The 21487-nt window shown below is 43.7% G+C and overlaps 1 protein-coding gene across 6 annotated transcripts in view; it reads right to left on the minus strand.

The window, feature by feature from the left end:
- Positions 1-9672, minus strand: part of LCLAT1 (lysocardiolipin acyltransferase 1) — a 121191-nt gene extending 111519 nt beyond the window's left edge. For 2 of the 6 annotated variants that reach the window (XM_075147282.1, XM_075147279.1), the window contains exons 1-4: positions 9506-9670; positions 9197-9308; positions 5108-5212; positions 4094-4185 (exon numbers count right to left, since the gene is read on the minus strand). The gene's annotated coding sequence lies outside the window, so the exon portion shown is untranslated. Of the gene's footprint in view, positions 1-4093; positions 4186-5107; positions 5213-9196; positions 9309-9505 lie in introns of all 6 variants that reach the window. The other 4 variants (XM_075147281.1, XM_075147283.1, XM_075147284.1 and 1 more) reach the window with 3 other exon arrangements.
- Between the last annotated feature and the right edge of the window lie 11815 nt (positions 9673-21487).

Below are 21487 nucleotides of genomic sequence, written 5' to 3' on the forward strand. Positions count from 1 at the left end.
ACAATGCCTACCTTTATTACAACATAAGCGAAAAAACATTCTGCGAAGACAGTTTTTACAAAAATTACTATTCTAAGTACATTTTGGAAATTGGGATCTAAAGATATAACCATTTATGACAAAATAATGAAGCATCCATTTTGTAATGAATAGTAGACCCATGCAAGCACTGGAAATAGTGGATAACTGTCAGGATTTTATTTAAAACTTGGTATCCAAGTGAAAATTTACACCTGATGTTCCTAATAAAAGAACACACTTCTCTGAGCAATGCCATAATTTTGGGAGAGACACACCTTTTGTCACTTTCAATGGTTAGAAATAGATAAGTCTGCAAAACACTACTTGTAAATCAGACTGACGCACAAGTATTTTTCTAAGGAAACTCTAGTGCAAAATCTACCCATCTTGTGGAGACAGCACAAAATACAGTAAGACCGATCCTTTTCTGAAAGAATCTATCTCCAAAGTTTAGAAAGATCAAACATACCCAGAACATTACATTCCATCTTCCTAGACGGTCTGCAATTATTTAAGAGAGATTAAACCAAACAACACCCCCTTTCCAAATGTGAAATGCATGCCAATTCCCAGAGCATTAATTGTTTCCACTATCTGATGATGAATTACACATAATTAGTTCACTGGCAGGGTATCATTTTTACTTGTCCTAAAGACAAATCTACTGACCTGGGCAAGAGACCTCGAAAGAAATTGCTAAAACTGTTTTCTTTTTAAGGGAATTCACTAGTTAAGTTGAGAGATTTAGTGGTGGTTTCACACTGAAGACAGAACAGCAGAAGAAAGCTACTGTCTACTCTGGCGGCTGAAAGGAAATGATTAGCCTTACCTTACCAGACGCTACAGATTGGCTCAAAAACCTTGGTGTAAGTGTACTACCTCACACTTTCTGAAATGTTGTACTCGAGAGAAAGAGGTTTTCCATGAGTGGAGACTTAAGAAAAAAAGGACTGACTCCCAACAGAGACTTAACAGGTAAGTATTTCTTCTACTTGTTTTGCTCTTTGAGAAATCTTTTGTAGTTTTCCTTGGCTTTGTTAAAGGACCTAGTGATGCCTTCCCTGGAGCACACAGCCCCCAACTCCAGCTGATACACAATCTAAAAAATGTACACAGCAGAACTAGGAACAAGCTCCAAGTTCTGACCATAGCCTGAAAGCTGGAAACCAGTTTTCACTTTGGTTCACTTTGAAAAGTTAACTTCCATAGATCAGCATGTGGTCACCACTGTCTCCTGGCTTTATCTCACCAGAAGAGTTAAAAGTTTTTTTTCAATGAGCTCAAAAGGTGTAACTGCTATTCAGTGAGTTGAATGCTTGAGAAATTCCCACTGTACCACACGAATTCTGGCTAAGAGTTAGTCCTGTTTATGAGAAAAATTGTTGAGTGAAATTAAGAAGTGTTTGTTCCATTTGGAAAAAAGGTAAGTGTTACCAGTCATTGACAAATTTGCTATTGCTTACTATTGCTATAGTATTATCAGCTTCTTCAAAACCAACGTTCTTCACATTCTAGCAGATCATTAAAATCACAGTAACAAACATGATCCTGATAGCAAATGGAATTCATCAGCTGAACAGATGCATCATTACTGTAAGATTAAGTATTAAAAACTAGAAGGATCTAGTCCTTCTAGCATCTGAATAACAAAATAAAGCATCTGAAAAACTAGATCAGATTTCTCACAGTTTCATGTCCAAACCAGGACAGTATTTCTTTTCTACATCATTTTCACTAAAGAAACTGTGTCAAAGCTAACCAGCACATCTCACATAAACACACACTGCATTCTATATAATGGAAATCCACATAATTCATCTCCTTCTTATGACATTTGTCCTCACATTTCTCTGTGAAAGCATCTCACCCTACCTGTGATCAGTAGAAATGGTCTATCTGAAGAGAAGTCTGCTGACAGATTGACTCCCCTGATCATAGAATCATAGAATGTTTCCAGGGATGGGTCATCTACCACCTCTCTGGGCAACCTGTTCCAGTGTTTCACCACCTTCATCGCAAAAAACTTCTTCCTTATATCTAGTCCAAATCTACCCTCTTTTAGTTTAAAACCATTCCCCCTTCTGTCGCAACAGGCCCTGCTAAAAAATTTGTCCCCATCTGTCTTATAAGCCCCTTTAAGTACCGATAGGCCACAATAAGGTCTCCCCGAAGCCTTCTCTTCTCCAAGCTGAATAACCCCAGCTCTCTCAGCCTTTCTTCATAGGAGAGGCCTTCCATCCCCCTGATCATCTTTGTGGCCCTCCTCTGGACCCGCTCCAACAGGTCCATGTCTGTCTTGTGCTGAGGGCTCCAGAGCTGGATGCAGCACTGCAGTGGGGTCTCACCAGAGCAGAGTAGAGGGGCAGAATTACCTCCCTTGACCTGCTGGCCACGCTTCTTTTGATGCAGCCCAGGATACGGTTGGCCTTCTGGGCTGCAAGCGCACATTGCCGGCTCATGTCCAGCTTTTCATCCACCAGTATCCCCAAGTCCTTCTCGGCAGGGCTGCTCTCAATCCCTTCATCCCCCAGCCTGTATTGATACCCGGAGTTGCCCCAACCCAGGTGCAGGACCCTGCACTTGGCCTTATTGAACTTCACGTGGTTCACACGGCCCACTTCTCAAGCTTGTCCAGATCCCTCCGGATGGCATCCCGTCCCTCAGGCGTGTCAGCCCCACCACTCAGCTTGGTGTCATCTGCAAACTTGCTGAGGGTGCACTTGATCCCACTATGTCATTGATGAAGATATTGAACAGTACTGGTCCCAGTTCAGACCCCTGCGGGACACCATTTGTCACAGATCTCCATCTGGACACTGAGCCGTTGACCACTACCCTCTGGATGCATCCATCCAACCAGTTCCTCATCCACCGGACAGTCCACCCACCAAATCCATATCTCTCCAGTTTAGAGAGAAGGATGTTGTGGGGGACCGTGTCAAAGGCCTTACAGAGGTCCAGATAGATGACATCTGTAGCCTTCCCATGTCCACTGATGTAGTCACTCCATCATAGAAGGCCACTAGGTCAGTCAGGCAGGACTTGCCCTTGGTGAAGCCATGCTGGCTGTCTCGAATCACCTCCCTGTCCTCTATGTGCCTTGGCATGGCTTCCAGGAAGATCTGCTCCATGATCGTCCCAGGCACAGAGGTGAGACCGACTGGCCTGTAGTCCCCCGGGTCTTCCTTTTTCCCTTTTTAAAAATAGGGGTTATGTTTCCCCTTTTCCAGTCAGTGGGAACTTCACCAGGCTGCCACGACTTCTCAAATACGATGGATAGTGGCTTAGCAACTTCATCTGCCAGTTCCCTCAGGACCCATGGATGGATCTCATCAGGTCCCATGGACTTGTGCACCTCCAGGTTCCTTAGATGGTCTTGAACCTGATCTTCTCCTACAGTGGGCGGCTCTTCATTCTCCCAGTCCCCACCTTTGCCTTCTGTGACTTGGGCGGTGAGGCTCGAGCACTTGCCAGTGAAGACCGAGACAAAAAAGTCATTGAGTACCTCAGCCTTCCCAGGTAACCAGGTCTCCCGTTTCCTTCCGGAGAGGGCCCACATTTTCCTTAGTCTTCCTTTTATCCCCGACGTACCTATAGAAGCTTTTCTTGTTGCCCTTGATGTGCCTGGCCAGATTTAATTCTATCAGGGCTTTAGCTTTCCTAACCTGATCCCTGGCTGCTTGGACAATTTCTCTGTATTCCCCCCAGGCTACCTGTCCTTGCTTCCACCCTCTGAAGGCTTCCTTTTTGTGTCTGAACTGTGTTTGATCCCTGAACTGGAATCTCTTCTACCACCTAGAAAACTTTCTGGGTATAGCAAAGACCTTTTTTCCTGCCTTTGGTAAAAACAGGCATATAAGTTTGGTAACAGTTTTGAGGGTCTTTTTTTCTGTTTGTTTTTTAATACTTTTCTAGAAACTAAAACTACCAAATGTTTAGCAGTAATTCAGGGAGTTATAATAGCCACCTGATAGATTCAATTCAGACTCGTTCCCACTTCTATTTCGGAATACATACAATGTTGAATATCTGCTTAACACTTGCTATACATGTATTTACAACTTCAACTTACCAACTGAAAATGGTAACTATACCCCACCTAAAGAAGTACAAGACGACCAATGAAAACTTCAGTCATCTCCAAAACAACACTTGCATGGGAGTCTGGAAGAACAGCAAACATTCTACTTTGTTTTGATGTTGTAACTTAGCTGCTTGATGAGTGGAATTTACAGTTTCTTTCTGAACAGCTACCTTTCAAATTTCAGAAGCACAGCATGAAGTGCTTTCAGTGGTATTTATTACAAAGAGACTACTAGTATCAAGTCATATTTGAGCCAGTCTATAAACGTTTTTTGCAAATAAATTGTAAAAACACTTCAAAAGCATTAATCAGCTTAAAAACATTCATTCCTGCATGCATTTTTCTACATAAGTTAAATCACATTAGGAGAACATACTTTTTAAAATATGGCTTGAGCTAATTTTAAACATGGTTGGAAAAGTTTGGCCTACACTGATTAAAATCTGTATTTAAATGAAAGGAAAATTTAACCACAGAAACTGTGCTCATTTTAGAAAAACAAGCATATCACTGCCAAAGTGCTGTCCTAAGTTTAGATTACTGTCTGACTAAAACATTGTAATTACGAGAAACTAAAATGGATTTCTAAATGTTTCAAGATGAAACAGCCATTGGGTAATTTGCAAGATATGCAATTATCTTCTGAATTCAAACACATAATGCTAATACTTGATCTGAACAAATGCAGGCTGTAGATCATTGCTTGTGTGGAGATTGGGGAAATCGATGTTAAAAATCAATACCAACACTAGATAAGAGTAACTATAATGAAACCTAAGAGCAAAATTACCAAGTGATGTGGAATTAATTACTTAGACATAAAGAATTTTCTCTGAGAAAACAAAAAGGTTTTGAATCTTTTATCTACTGCTTCTGTCTCCAAAAGCTGATCAAGCTGAACAGAGGATTCTTAGCACTTCTATCACTTTTAAAACTGCATCAGTGGCCAAACGAGGCATTTCATGCAAGCTCTCACGTGTAGCAAGACAGTAACATTTTTACCTTCAAACACCAGAGAGGGTCTTCCTAATAGGTTTGAAGAGTCATACAGCATATTTTCCGTTACTTCACAATTAACATTTATATTTGGGTGGAATCATTATCATACTGACCATGCAAAAGTTAAAAGGAAAAAAAAATTAAAAATAATCACACACTAATGCCAGACCTATACGTTCATTTCATGTATAACCATAATAAATTCCAGTTACTTTGAACAGTAAGTTAAATCTTGATCTGCAAGAAGCATTACCAGTTTGATGCAACTAACAGGATTTCAGGAAATCAAGGTAACTCCATCCCTGTTTAAAGATCACAATTGTGTGTACTTGTCAGTACCTGCACTGCCTGCTATTCTTTGTCTTTGATTTAGCAAGAGAAATGAATGGCTTGGTTGTGTTTTATTTCTTGTTCTCCTGTAAAAACCTAGGTGTTTGGTTATCTTTTGACTCTTCTGACTACAACCAGCTCTGTCATTTCACTGATTTGGTGAAGGAGTACAAAACAATAGATCATTCATATATTAAAGCACCCAGGAACTGTGAGTGTGTCTGAGGACACAGTAGTTTATAGGAACACTTCCATGATTCAAACAGTAATTTTATAAAAGACTAGAGCGTTTTCAAGAAAAATTAATTCTCTTTCTACAAGCAATCAAGCAATGTGTGGTGATCCACATAACTGCTTCATATGGATTCATCGGGCAGTCTATTCCTTTAGCTTTCATGGCACCTCTGAAGCTGCCATCAAAAGAGAAGAGCAAATAGATATAGATTTCTTTCAACTGTAAGATATGCTGGATGCCTTAAAAACAACAAAACCACCATAAGTTCAATGAGAAAGCACTTGAGATTAAGCAATACCTTTCAGAACCACTAGAATGAAAGCAATACTTGCTCCCTTGATACCTATAATAACATAAATAGCAGGTATTATACCAAAGGATGCCCAAAAAAAAACCCCTCAAGTCAGGGGAGTTTTAATATCACAGATGCAAAGTCTTGGAAAAGCATGTTTAAAAGCAGCAAGACGAAAAAAAAACAGTTTTGTTTGAAGAAATCCCCGGGGGGGGAGGAACCCACAAACAAACAAAAACAAACAAACAAACCAACCCAAAAACTAAGCCTGCTGTCAGATTAAAGGCAAATTCATTTTCTCAAACTCATGAAAGGATAGTGTGTGAACCTAGTGGAGCAATTAATTTTGTATTGACGAGTAAAGACTCCACCAGTTTTGAACACTAAGCATGTAAGAAACCCTAATACAAACAAATCAAATTAAGTAAATTAAGTTTATTATAGCAAAACAATTTCACAAGCAAACTAGTTCAGCTAAGAGAAAAAGACTAGGAAAAAGAAGAGATATTTTGTCTACATTTCACGAAGTCTGCTAACATCGCACTCTCGCATCTCACTGTGCCCTGCAGCAGCAACAATAGACTTTATAACGCAGAATTGTCTTTCAGGAGCAATTTTCTTTTTGGTCAGGTCAACAAAAAGTCACATAAAACCAAACTGCGAGCCTTTGCCTACACTCAGCGGGGACCTATTTCAAAAAGTGAACTCTCTAAAGGTTCCATTTTCCCCTCTCTTAGCTCTAAGGGCTGACCAAACACCACACACGCAACGCAAACAAGCCAGCTCTCCTCAGTCCGTAGCTAATAAAACATTAAATCAGATTAGGGACATGGTGTAGTGGGCATGGTGTGTTGGGTTGACGGTTGGACACGATGATCTTAGAGGTCTTTTCCAACCTTAATGATTCTATAATTATGGAACTCAATACTGCATAGAGAACATGAGGAATCTTGTCTGTGTGTTCTCAGCACCACAACCTGAAGAAACAAGTGAACAAGGAAGGCACAACCTTGAACAAGACTGTAAGTGGAGAACAGGTGAATGAAATAAGGAAAGAAAGATGGACAGAGGAAAACAAAGATCGTTCGTAAATGATGACCAGGTAGGAGGAAAGCATAAACTGAGACAAAGTCTCTCCCCGTCCTAAGAAGAAGCAGCCAACAAATGGAAAAGGTGTGTTTTGGCAAAGCAGAGGTGAGAGGATTGGGGAGCAGCAGCACACTGAAGGACAGGACAAGTGACCCACGTGACAGGAAAGAAAGGACATAAATGAGACCGTCTAAACAAAAATTATGAGATAGAAACTCTACAGGGAGAAGTCTCAGACAGAATCAAATAGAAAGCCAGCAGAAGGACAAGAGGATTTGCACCTGAGACAGTTCGGTGATTAAGAATCTAGCCTGGCATTATTAAAAATAGCTGCTGAAGAAGCAGAGACTCTGCAGGAACAGATGAAACACATGACAGCCTGCCACCTGAGCAAGTGGAGAAAGGATTTGCTGGATCAAGTAACCCTAACACTGCTAAAACCCCAGGCAGATGTGAAGATGACACCTCATCACACTTCCAATTTTCTTTTCAGATTGTTTTTGTGAGGAGGGTAGGGAACTCCATGAAAGCAAAACTCGTCAAAACTGAGGAGTTCAACATACCAGAATCAAGGTTTCCCTGTGCAACTTCAGTTTGGCTTTCATAGTAGGATACAATATTATTTTTCCTTCAAGATTCCTGCTTCACTGAGTACACGTGGTGGACCAGCCCGAGGTCTAAATAAGGCTTTGTAAGAGACTTCCCTTTGGCAGCACAGAAGCTCTTGTGCAAGAAGTGAATGGAGAAAAGACTGGAAAGATAGGAAAGTTCCTTCACAGACTTACGCTCCCTTCACTTACACTCCTTTCACTCTTACCACATATTCCCTGTACATGGCTGACTTTTCTTTTTTTCATGCAAACTTTTCAGAAATTTTAAGTGTAGTCCTGATTTTCTGAATGACCAATTTGAGATTTGGTTTCTCAAGGTACAGTTTCACATTATACTTAACCCACAGCTGGTTTACATTAGTGCAGAAGGAGAAACAGCTTTCATTCATATCAGAGCAAACACTCACTAGAATAGCTTCCATCTGACAGAAAGCCATCCCCATAAAACTGTTAGATCAACTGTTCCTGCAACCATCCAACCACTAAATCCACTACAAAGAGAGTAGCAGTAACCCATGGCCAGTGATGGCGACGGAGTGAGACCACACTCTTCAGCTGCAGCCCACACACTGACCAAACTATGTATTCACACTGTTAAACTGTACCTTGATTTGCTGAGGACCCAGATAGTACAGCTGCCACTGAAGCTTTGCATTCAGAGTATTAGATAATACCATGAAATCTGATTACAAAGTCAACCAACTCATTTCAGATTTCTGTTTCAATTTAAGACATACTTTGGCTTTCTTCCTTTTTTTAATCCTATTTTCCCCATTTGTAAAGTAAGAAGAAGGGGGGGAGGGGGCAAAGATCATCTGTTAATCTCTCTGTGTTACAGTGGAATAAGTTTGTGCTTGAAAAACTTGAAAATATTGCTGTGTTAACTGCTACTGCAAAGTCCAAGGGTCCAAAAGCAGGGAGTGGGTGGTGTCTTCAAAACAAGAGACAGCTACTATGAAGATATGGCAATACTTAGCAATCAATAAGCAAAATACACCACCCATTATGCGAACATAGTCCACTCCGTCCACCAGCATAAGTAGAGATTAAAAAAAAGTCTAGTGACAACCAAGTACTGTATCACAATGAATACACATAAGCACCAATGTGAAGCTGCACACATAGTTTAATTCTACTATTTATTTTTACTACGCAGCTTTTCGCAGCCACAATTATGTTCTGAACAGCCTGGCTGTGAAAAGTTATATGCCTTGTTCTGATACTCACCCTGCACTTCTTACACAAGAGCCCATTCAGGTCAAAGTTTAGCTTTGCCAGAGGGCAAATCTAACCGAGAGAGCAGCATACACGCCAATACCAACGGGAGAAGTAACAGACACAGTAAACAGGGAAAACCACCCAGCTACAGTTGGCAAAACCTGACGGACTTCTGTGTATGTGCAAGTCATGACAAGAGATTCTACTTTTCCCCAAAGGAAAGATATTAAGGATGAGATTATAACAACAAGCCTCCGTTTATTCCTCTAGGTGTAATAAAAATAGCAATACTGAAAGCAAGGTTTCGGGTAACGTACACGTTTCACACACACTGAACGTATCGCCAGACAAGCTCAAGCGCTCTCCTCCAGCGGCTCCTCGCCTGGCATCGCCGCGGCTCCCGGCCCTCCTACAGCGCGGTGACCATGCCTGGGGAGAGACGGGAGGCAGGTGAGAGAGTCCGGCAGGCCGCACCTCGGCGAGAAAAAACCGGCAAGGCCGGTCCGCAGCCGCCGGTCAGCCCCGCCGCGCCGCGGGAGGTCAGCCCCCCGCCCGCAGCGCCACCGCCAGCGCCGCGGCCCGGCCCGCTGCCCGCCACGGGAGCACCCGTGACCGCCCGTCCTCACCTGAGACGGGGCAGCACTGCGGCGGGAGGAGGCTCCCCGCCCCGCTCAGGGAGCCGCCGCCCCAGGGAGCGCGGCCGCGCCAGCGCCCAGCGTCGCCAGGGCCGTCGCCGCCGCCGCCATGTTCCCGCTGCCACCGGTGACCTCTGACCCCCCAATCACTTCCGGTCATGGCTGTCAAGCCGTTGCCATGGCACCGCTCCTGGCTCCGGCCTCCCTTAAAGGGGCAGCAGCCAACCCACCTCCCCCCCCACCCCCCCACGCACACCCACACCCGCACCCACTCCTTACACTCGTGTGGGTGACAGGCCTAGGGAGCAAGCAGGTGGCTGAAGGGCCCGGGAGCAGCAGGCCCTGTCCCGCGCGGGGGCACAGGACCGCTGCCCTCAGCCTCCTCTCCCCTAAAAGCCGGGGCCACCCTGCAGGTCCCCGGCCGGGAGCTTGGGCCCCGGCTCGCCTGAAAAGGAGATTTCAGCCGGACTTTTTGGGGTACACGGAGCCATGCTGCAGCCGCCGTGGGGCAGCCGGTGGGAGAGGATGGCTTCGGGTGCTCGGGAGGAAAAAGCACTCGTCTTAGTTTAGTTATTAGCTAAAAAGGGACAACGACTCAACAGCCCAACAGTGCTGCACGACGGGGAAAACCCTGCTACTGTTAGCTGCGGATTTTATCAGAAAATAGCCTGTCGAGTGTGAGAAAAGCGGAAAACGATCATGGCATGATTTCCACTGCCATGAGGAGATGGTTTCTCTTAGCTTTCTCTGAAACTGGCAATATTTTCAGCTTTTATTGCACCCTGCTTTACTGCCACTCACTGTTGACGCGGTTGACCTTTTTATACTCTTTCCACATGTATGTTTTTATAAGGTAAACAAATCTGGTGAAACCCCCAATCCAAGCAGGAAAACTCCAGGAGGTTTTAAGTAAAGTTTTATGCTTGTGTAAAACCAAAGTGAGCCCATGCCCGGCTGACTAGAGCTGTTGGATTAGGACCAGACTGACCCGGGCTCTCCTTCTGACCCCAGAACAATTTCACGTGCACGGGTGAACATGCTGCTCTGCAAAACTCCTGCAAAGTACAAATACCAGGGCAAAAACTGATCCCATATCCCTTTAGGGATATATTGCCCCATAGCCACTCCCCTGGTGGGATCCCTCTTTTCTACTACAGTTAGTTTTGAGGACAACATCGGCTCTTCTGAAGTGCCTACCATCATTCAGTGAGAATTCATTGCCTTAATAAGCACCTTTGCGGAGCTGAGAATCATTCATCAATTTGGTCAATACTTGAATTTAAAAAACTAGGAATGAGCCTTCTGGAAATCTCATCCTAAAAGTCATAAAAATGTTGGAAATTCCATTGTCATCCGTTTTTGAGGGATCTCGTTTGTTCATTCAGCCTGGAGAAGTAGGGGCTAAGGGGGGACTTAGCTGTTGTCTTCCACTGGTAGAAGGTGATTGAGAAAGTGGAGCCAGACTCTTCTCAGAGGTGCACAGCAAACAGATGAGAGGCATTGGTCCCACGTCGCAGCAAGAGAAATCCCAATTAGATATTAAGAAGGAATTCTTCAAAATGAGAATGGTCAAACACTGGAACGGGCTTCCCAAAGACTTTGTGCAATCTCAAAACTGGTCTGGACAAAGTCTTAAGTAAAAGTACTAATAGCATCCCAAATCCTTCAAAATTACTTAGCTGAAGAGATGAAGACAACTCCCTATTAAATTGCACAGTCTCTTGTGTCAGGAGGCTGTTTGTTGGGTGATTCAGCTCACCTGACTCGTGATAACTATAAAACAGGCATTTAGTCAGACTTAGTCATCAAGGTTTCCCGCTCTAGGCAGCTCCAAAAAGTGACCCATTCCATCCTAAAATGGATGTCTAAGACAGCTCAGCACACGGAAAGCTGAAATGGCTGACTTTGGTAGCACTTACTGATCAGATGATAGTTAAAGCTAGGTGAAATGATCCTCACTGGTGCCTCCTGGAAACAAGGACAAGAGGAAGGCAAACTGCGGAATTTTAAGTAGCTAAGCACAAGACCTTAGGATGAAAGAAATAACACAGGCAGAATGGCTCCGAGGGGAACACGTGTCTTGGGCTGTCAGCCATTGACTCGTGGCCAGGCTCCTGGGCAGCCTCAAAAGTTTTAATAGAAACGGGGCACCTGCGGTGATGGCATCTGCAATAGGCCTCCTGGTACAATCCTGGAATGCTAAATGGAAAGCTGTCGCCAAGTTATTATACTGCTGTTGTATAGGAAGGTGGGAGAGGTGAAACTGCAGTCATATCTATGTGTGGCTTTTCGTATTTGTGATGCAGGGAAGTCACGGCTCTTTTCATTAGTTTGATAAACTGCTAATGGGCAAAAATGCATATGGCTAATTGTCTCTCAGCTTGAAGCTCTCTGTACGGAAGAAACCCGTGCTAAAATGGGTTAATAAAATCTCGAAGAAGATTTTGTAGCTAAGTAAGGAGCTTTGGCATTAGCGTGTATCTCTGAGCGCCAAAACACTGGCCAGAATCTTACTGCAGCCCACACTCTGCCACTTCCAGGGTGACCCTGGACAAATCACTTCACTCTCCCTATCAGTGTAGTAGGAATAATGACACTTTCCTCTTGCTGAGAGTGCTGTCAGGAGATAGTAATCAAAGTTCGTAATTTGATTAGAAAATGTGAAACACTATAGAGCTCTCCTTCTTACAATGCCAACACCTGGCTATACAAACTTCCAGTTAAGATATTTTACTTATAACTGTGGAGAAAACAATTTGCTAAGACAGATAATAATGAGTAATTGTGTTCCTCTTCTTCTTAAGGACCCCAAAGCAATTTTGTACTGTTTGTAGAGAAATCGTTTTCTCTATCACATTGACATGCAGCCGACTGAAGAAGAACATGACATCTTTTCAACCATTCACCATGGCACTCTATTAGAAAATACAAAGGAGAATTTAATTTTCAGCTGCAAGTGCACAGGCAAAGTAGATAAGCACCTTGTGCTTTACAATCATATACTTAACGCTGAACTTGCATGAGGTGAGTTAGTGTAACCGTTTTGTTAGAAAGCAAAAAGTCTGCTCAAGAAAAATACAGGCATTCATAATGCCCCTACAGTTTTTGTGAAAGTGGAAAGTACAATTTCTACAGCCAAAGACAACAGTGAGGGGAAGAAAAGAATGTTCAGTATTCAGCAAAAAGGAAGAATCCGGCTGACTGGAAATGTATGTGCATTTCAGAAGGCTTTGTTAAAATAATATTAAGGTACTGGCTTTACCTCCACAAAATTAATGCCATTTGAAGCTGAAATCAAGCTTTCGACATGTTTGAAATAGAACAATATAGATTTAATTTAGCCACAAAACAATTCCTGTGGGGAGAGCTGGAAGCAGCAAGGCCTGATTTCCAACAAACTTGCTGCCTGTATCCCTCAGCCCACCTCCGTCCCCGCTGCATTAATTTCATCTCCTCCCCACACCACGGACGACAGCCCCGCAAAGCTTGAAGCAGTAGGTGCGGGTAGGCCAGTGAGTACCAGCTGCCAAGAGAAACAATAATGTTTGCTCAGTGAGGGCATGAATTTAGTTCTCGCTCCTCTGGCGTGCTGTCTGTATTAACAGATCTTGTAGGAACATGATTTTTTCTGAGACCACTGCCCTTCCATACAATTTGAGAGAAATTAATCAAAAAGGTTCAAAGGCTATTGGAGGGGGACTTGCAGCCAGACTGAAAGCCAGCGTGGCTGCATAAGCAATACTCGTGTGGAAAAACAGTCTGAAAAAACAGACTAAAAAAGATCAATTAAAACCTTTTTGGAAGGGGGTGAAATTAAAAATGATTCAGACTTTCTAGTTGTGCTAGCACCTGAGAAATAGAAAGTGAAAACAGGAAATGAAACTACCTTCCGTCCACTGACAGGACTTGGAAATGTATGGAATGAAGAATTTAAGATGTTGATAGTGACACAGGAAAAGTGAATTTTTTGGCTATAGCTGGGGTATGCTTTACAAAACGTTTTTAGTGATATGATTTGCAGTGGGATCCTTCCATCCATCCTGTGTTGGCATAGCTCACCTGGATGACAAGTGGCATCATGGAGCTCATAACAAGCTGCTAAGAGAAGGGAGACAGAGAGGAGGGGATTTTGAGCATTTGAAAACGGTGTCACTAACAACAGCAGTATGCCTAAAACATTTTTGTTTTTAATCACTATTGCTTAGTTTTGTGTTTTACTCATAGACTAAGTCCCCTTGGGGCCTATATCTGAGCTGAGGGAAATGATAGACCATGTGGCATTCAAAAGGAAAGAAAAGATAAGCAATATGGAAAATATCTTTAAGCAGCCAGTCACCCCTCCCTAGAACTACCAAAAAACAGCAGAAAGAAAACTCTTGTTCTCCTGTTCCTCAGTCACTTGAATGAGGAGACTCTCTAGGAGCTCTTGTTGCTAAATGGCCTGGCTTACATCAAAAAGTTTTCAAATTCTGACCCACAAGCTACTTATGGGTCTGCTGAGAGCCTGCTGTTCACATGACTATTTCCACCTCCTAAATCACATCAGAATGTGTTAAATGCTTTCCTAATAGTCCTATGCCATGTAAACAATTGCAGAATCAGCCCCAGAGATGCTGTAAAATGGTAAATTGAAGGAGTGGAAAGAAGAGGAAGAGGAAAGGATTGTGTGACAGAAAGGGAAAGATGAGAAGAGATCATAAATGCAAGAGGTGAGAGGTCGTGCGATGCTCTCCCCAAAGACCTCCGCCCCAGAGAGCAGTGCAGATACATCATCAGGGTCTCTACTGTGTTTTCTCCTAAAACCCTTTAGGATGGCTCTGCCCTAATCCCCATCTCTGCCCTGACACTCCTCATAGAGCTCATTTGCCGAAACTGCAGTACTCCATATCCACCCAGATTTTTCCTCTCTCTTGGGTTTTCTAAGCAAATTTCACTGCCTGTGAGAAGAGCTAAGTTACTTGATGTCTGGATCATTCACCTTCTTGCCTTCATTTTCCTACTTTTCTGGAGGGTTGGAGATAAGGCTATCACAGGCCCACATAAGGATTTTCACCTCTCCATCTGCTTGCAAAGGAAACCAGATATCCGAGCCCACATGCCCTCTTAGGTGTGGAAATTTGCTAACTGTTCATAACATGCCTAAGCTGCACTTGTTAAATTTTTTCAGAAACAGCAGCAGTAGAGAAGGGGCCTTGACTCAAAGGGTGTCAGCACAGCCGTGAGTAGAGATTACCGTCACCAAATCAAAACAGGGGAGGCAGTGACAGCATGGAAAGCTTGCACTGATTTAAGCTGGTATAATATTTCTGGTGCCAGTAAGGTAGGTGTATATCTCTGGAGACAGACTAAGCTCGTTCTTATGCACAGCCCCATGAACAGCAAACAATAAAGGCCACTGTTTACTGCCCTACAAATATAGTAACTGGCACAGGTGATATAATGGATTTAGCTGATTTGGGAAACACTATGAGTTTAAATGTTTTTGCTATCAAATTCAAAAAGCATCTGCAGGTATAACCATGAAAGGCAATTCAATAAATTACTGGATTTTTTAAACTCCCTAAAGCTAAAGAGAAGATGGATTTAATTCAGAAATGTTTATTTGATTTAGTTGCTGTTTGGTTCACAGGAGACTCCCTGCAGGGGCAATAAAACCCAAGGCTGCCTTTTTTATAGTGCAAAGATTTTACACTGCAGTCCTCTCCAGTCTTTTTAAACGTGCCCCTCTCTTGTTTCAAATACTAAGAAATTCCATTCATCATGACTCAGAAATTTCAGAGATGGAAACGATCTATTAAGCCCTATGATCCATCTTCTGAGCAGTGCAGAATTGCTCCCTATGGTGCATTCGTATTTTTAATATTTTGTCCATCAAGTTTATAAGGTCACATTACCAAAGTGTTTTAAATCACATTTCATGTTTGTGTAAACAAATACGTGGTTGTTGCTTTTCAGTAATTGCTCTTACAAACGTACCAGAGAAAGGAGGCAAGCAGTAGCCAGGATAAATGGCAGGTGACAGTAACAGGGGGGGTTGTTTTGTTGTTAAATGTGATCAGTGCTGTGCACAGTGGGCTTTCAACTATTCCTCTTTGGAGAACGGTCATTCTAATGTCAGTCATTAGCAATTTGCTGTTGGTCACTTGGGAACAGCATGTTTCCTACAAATTGCTTCTATTAGTCACCAGTTCTTGTCTAAATAATTGGCTATGAGAGAGAGAGAACCTGTGTAAGACAGGAGTTAACAGGATGGCAGAATGTATGGGTACATTGTTATAAGACACATACTTTACATTTTTTGAATGCCAAAAAATAGTGGAACGGGCTCAGATCTCTTTTACGCTGGGGTCAGGCTGGAGCTGCACCGCTGAAGTCCAAAGGAGCCGTTTGAAAAGCCAAGGCTAATGTACATGAGATCAGTATCTGGCAGCAATACAGCAGTACATTTGCTTGTCTCTGAAATGCAGTCACCTCTGGCATGAAACCTGGCAGCTGTTTCACATAAAATGGTAAGGATGTGGACCAATATCCTTCAGGAAAGGAGGAAGAGAAAGAGGAGGAAGAGCATGGAGGAGTCTCCCTAGTTTGCACCCTTTGGATTCTTGTTGCCAGCCCATTTAGTGAAAGCTCCTACACGGTGCTGTTAGTTCAAGTACCTGCTTTTTTGACAGCCTTTTATCCATTGAAAATAGGTGTTTTGGCATGACAGAAAATAAAAGGAACAAAAAAATTTAACTTACCTACTAAAAAGAAAAATGTGGCAGAGAAAGCAGGTCGCAGTCAGTAGCACATCAACATTCAGCTATGTCATTCTCATCGGGAGCTTCAGTCTTCCCACCATACCATCTGAATACGTTCTACTTTAGGTTGCTAGTTGACTGCTCTTATGATCCTACTATACTTGGTTTATGAAAGCTGAGCCTGAGAGAGTGTGGAGGTAAAAGGTTACAAATGTCCTCCCGATAAAACTCATGTCGTAGTTATAAGGAAATATTTAAGTTTGTTGTTGATGGGGAACTTTAGAGATGCCAGAAAAGGGCGCTTTGAGATCATACAAGTCATTCTGGAGCCTCTAAAAACATATATTGGGACTCAAATGCAGGCATGTTCAACAGAGGTGAGGAAAGAGAAACAGCAGGACCTTTGAATCCAAAGCTGCCGAACTTTGGACTCCCCCAGTAGAGGGGACTGGATGGTTATTCCCCAAGGTCTGGATAGGAGCCTGAGGGGGATACTGGGAAACTGGAGCTTAATTGTTGCCGTCGCGGGAGGAGGCAGCAGCACGGGGACAATGGATGGGGGTCAGAGAGGGGACAGAGGAGCCAGCCTTACGTAAGCCATTTCTCAAAGTTACACAACGGGAAATAGTAATAACATAAATGCACTTTTATAATGCATTCCTACGGAGATTTAAAATGCTTTGAAAAGGTAAGTAAATATTATATCATAAGGTGGCAGATGGAGAACTCAGAGCAATGAGGAAATAAGTGGCTTCCTTGTAACTGTAGGGAGAGTCAGAATTGTGGTGGGGAGCAGAAGTGAGGTCTGTGGAGCCCTCTGAGCACTTGGTCACAGTCTCTCAAATGCCCGGGTCTGCTGGACAGGAGGAAAGCTGGCAGATTAGGGAGAAATTTTCCCTAAATCAGGAAACAAATCAGAACAGAGAAGCACATTTTTCAAGATGGGAAAAGATGTTCGGTGAAAAAAACAGAGAAGCATTTTGGGTTCCCAGGATTTTATTACCTTTTCTAGTGTGAGCCAAAGGATCCTATCCAAGTTTCCAGAGATTATTCCTCACAGGAAAAGCAAAGCCCTAATAAAGGACATAGCAATTGCACAGTAAAAACAACAACAATAATAAAAAGATGTCTTTTGTTTAATCACCTGGACAGATCCAGTGTGATGCAAATAAAACATGGAATAACAAGCTCCAAGAGACAGGCCACATCTACAGGGGCTTGTCAGGCCAAGGCAGCAAAGTGAGACAGAGTGTGAGGTGCTGGTGGGGAGTGAGGAAAGGCAGCACTCCCAGCAGCACGCACCTGCCTGGGGTCTTTGTGATCAAGCTGCTGTTTGTCATCAGCACTAGTGACCCTCAGAAGTTTGGTCAAAAAACTGTTCAAACCACTTGTTGATTTTCCAGTGATGATAAACCTGCCGCCTCTCCTTACTACCTCCCTGGGCTGGACTAGTCCTTTCAGGCTTACCATGGGGGGAGCAACTCAACCTTGGGAGCAATCACTGGGTGCAGAGGGACCTCCATCCTGTGCAGGATGTGTCCTGTGCCTTCGAGCACAGCTGCCCCATGTAATAAGGAGTGCTGCCATCACCCAGCTCATCCCTGGCCACGAATTGCTACGCGCTGAGGACAGCCCCTGGCTGCCGCTGTGCTGGACGTACAGCTCTTGGTCAATTCCAGCTGCTCTGCCTCCGCTCATCACATGCAGCTGCCCTCTTTCCGCCTGGGACATTTGTTGTCCCTGGGCAGGCAGAAGGCCTCCCTGCCTGCCTTCGCGTGGCTTCAGCTCACGTGCAGGAGCCCCAGGCAGCTCCTGTGCCATGTGTCCTCCCTCCTGCCTACAGTACTGCTGTAAGCAGGACAGGTCATCCAGGAGAAGTTTTAGCTGGGGAGACCAGATTGTGTAGTTCAGGACTTTCCCTGCAAGACAGAAATTGAGCCTTCATCAAAAACTCAGCTCTTGCTCCTCCTGGACTGAAAGGAGGGCTCAGCCGTGCAGCCGGATGTAACATTGTACAGATCTATAGGACTCGTCCTGTGTTTTCTGTGTAAGTTTAGATTTCAGGGACTTAACGGAAAAATGTATGTCCTGTCATATGAAATGCAGTAACTAATAAATAGTGATCTGCATTTCTCCAACTGCAACATTTAGCAACTGTTGGTGACTGCAGTGTTGTAACAGGTCAGTGAGCAGCCAGGTGTTGCCCCCATTTCTGGACGGGGAGACCTAGAGCACAGGACTGTTGCTGAAGATCGCTTCCTTTTCCAGAAGGAGTGGTACATGGCCTCCTCCCTGTTATAATCCCTCCATGGGCAATATTGCTGCCAGGAAGAGCCGTAATCTGCCCTCGGTGGGGGGAACAGCATGACGAGCACTTGCAGGACGCATCTCCAGATCACCCTCCCTGGCTTACTCCTTGGACAGGCTTATCTGTGGGTTCGGAGGGGAGCAAAGCACCAGCCTTTCTGGTTGAAGGGCTGGAAGGGCTGTACATATGGCTGCCAGGAAGAATTTGGCCGTGATTACATGAAATCCAGAGCTGTTTGGTCAGTCTCAAGCTGACGTTCTCTTCTGCTCTGGCTCATGGTGGACAGGATCCGGCATTCTGGGCAAGAGTGAACGCAGCAGCTGAGGCTGGCACGGAGGGGACTGAGCCGGCTTCAGAAAAAGCATGTGGCTTTCCAAACATCTTGCAGTCCAAAGCAAAAACAGCAGTTCTGACATGCTGTGAGCAATAAACAATGAGCTTTGTCAGCATGTCTAGAGGAAATGATAATTCCCGGAGTGTGAATGATGAAATGTTAACCAAGATGGAGGCTTCGGATAGCATTGTGGTTAGGAAAGCATATGTGCATCAGTGTGGAAGAGCTGACACTAAGGCAAAGAGCCCTAACTAAGGCATTAAGATCTTCCAGGTCTCTCAACTTACTCCCCAGTGGTGTTTTCTCCTGTTCCCTGCATGAAGTGTAAAGCATTGCCTATGCCGAAAGGGAGATTTGCACTGTTGTAATCAGCACCTGAATCCACCCCTCTCCCTGCATGGCTCTTCATCACTTACCACTCAGCACTGCCATTCAGCCCTCTGAGACACACAGGTCTCGGTGCAAGTTAATTTACTATTGAACATGCATTACAAGATTGGCCTCTCTCTTTTCCGTTCTTTGGCCGCTCTGATTGCTCTGGTCTTTTCAGCGTAATGTAAAGCGTAATGAAATCAGTGCGAATGTTTTTATAAGTTACCTTGAAAGACACCTGGTAGCCCCGTGCTTAAATATTTTGCAAATCTGTTGCATAGTTTCAAGGCCAAAAATAGGCAAGGTGTATTTTTCCCCTTTGTTTGGAGGACATTAAAACTATCCACTGCAAACTGTGTGAAATGTGTCCAGTCACTCCAGCGATGAATAGCATTGACATGCATGTATTAGCAGAAAACAAGAATAACTAAAATCAGAGAAAATGACACAATTATTCATAGGAATAATATTCATTTCATAATGTCATCATTGTAGGGGTCTGTTGCAATAAATAACCTCGAGAGTTATCTTAGTGTGTGCGACAGAGGACGTATGTGCGTATGAGATCTGATTACACAATAACTTTTTCCCGATGTGCCCTGTGAAACATGGAACTTTGATCTCACTCTCCAGCCACCCATCCTGGGGTTGTTTTAAGAAAAATGACATTCAGTCCCATTATTCAATGCTGGAGAAGAAAAAAAAAAGACTCAGTGTTCTGCTATGGCTAGTGTTACCCTCAGGCATTTCTGGCATGTTTCCGTTGTAAATTAATTTTATATGTGGCCAGGAAGTACAACATCTTGTTGCATCATGTAAGAAAATACCATATTTCTTCCCTGTTGCTCATTTCCAATTTACAGAAGCATCTGGTGGGAGCATGTCAGAAGATCTGTCATTAAATGTAAGAGTTTCAGCCCACAATGCAGTTTCATGCCTGAGTCTCATCTTGAAAGAACAAGGTCAAATCATATTTTACTTTTCTCCCTTTTTAACTGTGACTTTTTATTGTGCTTCTCTCTTTCGAGCATGACAATGATTTTCTTTTCTACCAAAAACTGTTTTTGCCACTGTCACTTCTGGGCAATTTGGTTTTGGATGGAGATAAAAATTAACACTGCTGCTTTCCAGGAAAATTCTAGCGCCGTAAGTTTCCACCGAAGCCTGGCTCACAGCTTAACATGTCCAAGTTTTGAGGCACCCTCAGCAAAAAAATACAAAATACTACACAAGGAAAAGTAATAAAAGGCCAAACACTCCAGTTTGCATGAGTGATACTGCAGGGCTTGAGATGATGGCTAGCCACAGCGTGGCATTTGCTAGAGGGGCACAGATTTGTTGGAGAATATGAAGGCTCATCTTTAGTCATGGCCTCTCTCCCACCTTTTGCTCCTTTCTCTTCCTCCCTCTCCAGACCAAGCCAACATCTGCTTCACCATTCCCATCATTCTCACAATGGCAACCCCCAAAAATATCTGTTGAGCGTTAGGAGGAAGGTAGAGAGCCATTTGCACAGCATAAAAATTACTTTCATTGCTCCTACCAAGCCAAGGTCCAAGCTACACAGTCTTGTGCACTGTCTACGGGCACAGTGCCTGTCAACTCACTACCCCATACGTACAGACCTGCAGCTCTGCAGTAACAGAATCGGATTGTTTCTGCCACGCTCGTCTCTCACGACCTGCCCATTTCTGTCTCCATGCCATACCTCCCACAAGGGTCTCTCTGTCACCTGGTTAATCTGAGAACTGAGACGTGGATAAGACAGGTTGCATTTCCCAGCGGTCAGACTGGTTCCTCTGACATAAGCCTCATGCTCTTAATAGAAGCAGGAAAATTTGAGAAAATACATCTGATGTAATTAGCGTAACCTTTCTGCCAGGTGGTTAACAGCAGAGAAAATGTCTGGATTTAATATACCCATGGCCCCTCTTGATAAAGGACTAAATTCCAATCTCCACTTAGAAACCTGAGAAAACTAAACATACCCTCCCCGAGAGCTCTTAAAGAGATGGATTTCCACCACTCGCTTGCATTCCCAGATCTTTATTAGGCAAGAGGGAGCACAGTCATAAAGCCAGGCAAAACCTGCAATGGCAATATATATCCAGATAACGAGCAAAAGACCCCTCTTTTTCAGAGCTGTTGGCAGGGGTCCATCTCCCCCCCTTCCCTCTCTCTGGTGAAAAGGTCCCCCAGGGGTCAGCACGTCACCCAGG

This window comes from Calonectris borealis, chromosome 3 (genome assembly GCF_964195595.1).
Source record: "Calonectris borealis chromosome 3, bCalBor7.hap1.2, whole genome shotgun sequence".
In the NCBI taxonomy this organism is placed as follows: Eukaryota; Metazoa; Chordata; class Aves; order Procellariiformes; family Procellariidae; genus Calonectris; species Calonectris borealis.